We start from the raw sequence: 2,254 nt of genomic DNA, 5'->3' as shown, positions 1-2,254 counted from the left end.
AGGTTGATTAAAGCTCTCTTGATTGATGCTGGAAGTACTGAAGTGGGAACTAGGGAAGCCAGCAGTGATCACTTACACAGTGTGCATAACAAGGCTCATTTGTAAATCATTGCACCTCCGTTGTAACAGAAGAGTTAAGAGTTTACAGTTCAACTGAGAAGCCTGCTTCCCACTCCAGCATGCCCAAGGTCATATAAAGCACAACGAAGTCGTCTTCAGAAAAACACTTGAAGAATTTCATTTACCCTAACTATTCTCTCAGAACCGAGGAAGGTCACAGGCACTCATGTTGTTCCTCCCCACATTTGTAGGCATTCCAAATTCCCTTCTTAAGAAATATAGCATGGGGCCAGGCGGTGGTGGCGCACACCTTTAATCCCAGCAGGCAGAGGCAGGCGATCTCTAAGTTCGAGGCCAGCCTGGTCTACAAGAGCTAGTTCCAGGACAGGCTCCAAAACTACAGAAAAACCCTGTCTCAAAAACAAAACAAAACAAAAACAGCACTGGGTGTTCCCATGCCCATGTCACATACTTCATATCCTCACATAACCTTAACTGAGACCCCAACAACCTGGATTTTAAAAGACCATCTTTTGTCTTAAACCAACAACAATAACAAAGCACCCCAAATGCCCAGCTTAATCTCAGCACTCAGGAGGTTGAGGCAGGAAAATAGAGAGTTTGAGGCCAAGTTGGCTACACAGTCTTGTTTTGCCTCAACAAACAAATCAATGGTTTAACTAGAATTTCATCTCCTTGAAGGAGAATTCCTTGGACAGTTACTCAGCTCTAGTCTAGGAACCCGAGACCAAGATGCCCCAGCTAAGTTGGCTTAGCTTCTGTTAAACCGCTTGCTTGTGCAAAACATCCCCTGTAGCTGCCAAGTGAAATACCAGGATGTGGTGCTTGTCTTTAAAGACCTTTACCCTAAATACTTGGCTCTATACTTTGGTCCCAAACCTGAGGGTAGTGCCAGCCAGCTGGCATAAAAACTTTCAGTGGACAATAAACTGAGTCTAAGTAGCCATCTCTGTGGGCTCCTTGTAACAAAAGAGAAGGGGAATATTCCTGAAAGAGAAGTCCAGAAGGTTCTGTGTTTTCCCAATCATAAAAGGCCAACTCCCTCTCAATTGCTCCCTCTTCTTCCTTCACTCAGCCCCCTTCCCTAGCTGATTCATTTGCAGTTGGCAGTACAGATCATTGCTTGCAGGCAGAGAACATTTAAGCCACAGAAATCCTTTAGAAGAGAGCATGCAAGTACAGTAGAAACCAGCCCACCAGCCTTCAAACTCCAACACAGGTTGAAAAGCTTGGAACCACAGGGTGTATGGGAAGTGACCATTTTTCAGATTTGGGAAAGTTTGCAGATAGACAGTGAGACATCTTGGGGGAATCCGTGCTTGTCAGCCTTTCATTGCTGTGATAAAATCCCAGGAAAGCACACAGGAGGGAAGGCTGGTTTGGGCGCTCATGGTTCCAGATGTTTCCAGAGGATCACAGATAAAAGACAGCATTCAGTCCCAGTAGCAACCAGAGTAGCAAGAGCCATTGGGCCCCACTGCCAGTATGAAGGTAGACAACACTTGCACTATAGTAGGCCCCAATCCAGGAAAAAGAGTTCTGGATTTGGGGAGCCCACATCTCCCATGCTGGGCGATAGGCTTGTCTCAGTTTCATTGCAGAGATAGAAGGCTTGCCTCCCACCTGCCCTGGAAGAACAGACATCTAAAGGTCAGCATCCATTTCTCCTGCATCCACTGTACCACAAGTCTCAGAAGGATGACCCAGAATAGAGAGAATTGCCTCTCAGGACACCTTGGCTGCTAAGCAGAAACTCCACTGTCAGTAGTCATGTGACCTATGTGAGCTGTAAATTGAATGGGATCTTTCCAATGATGTATCTCACATAACGTTCTACTTCCTTATTTGACATTGAGCCTCAAGGCAGAGTCAAAGGTGAGCATCTTTCTAGAGTTTAACCTGCCCAGGATATTTCATCTGACTGATAATTTATCAGGGAGAGATGTAGTATTAAACTGCATTTTTCTAACCAAACAGGAAACTTCATCCCTTGCTCTTTTGCTACCAGAAAGTAATGTTTTTCTTAGCTGGGCAGTGGTGGCACGCCTTTAATCCCAGCACTTGGGAGGCAGAGGCAGGCGGATCTCTGTGAGTTTGAGGCTAGCCTGGTCTACAAGAACTAGTTCCAGGACAGGCTCCAAAGCTACAGAGAAATCCTGTCTCAAACTGCCCC

Source organism: Microtus ochrogaster, linkage group LG2, assembly GCF_000317375.1.
Source record: "Microtus ochrogaster isolate Prairie Vole_2 linkage group LG2, MicOch1.0, whole genome shotgun sequence".
NCBI classification, from domain to species: Eukaryota; Metazoa; Chordata; class Mammalia; order Rodentia; family Cricetidae; genus Microtus; species Microtus ochrogaster.
The sequence above is the reverse complement of the archived record's forward strand: the minus strand, read 5'-3'. Positions refer to the sequence as shown.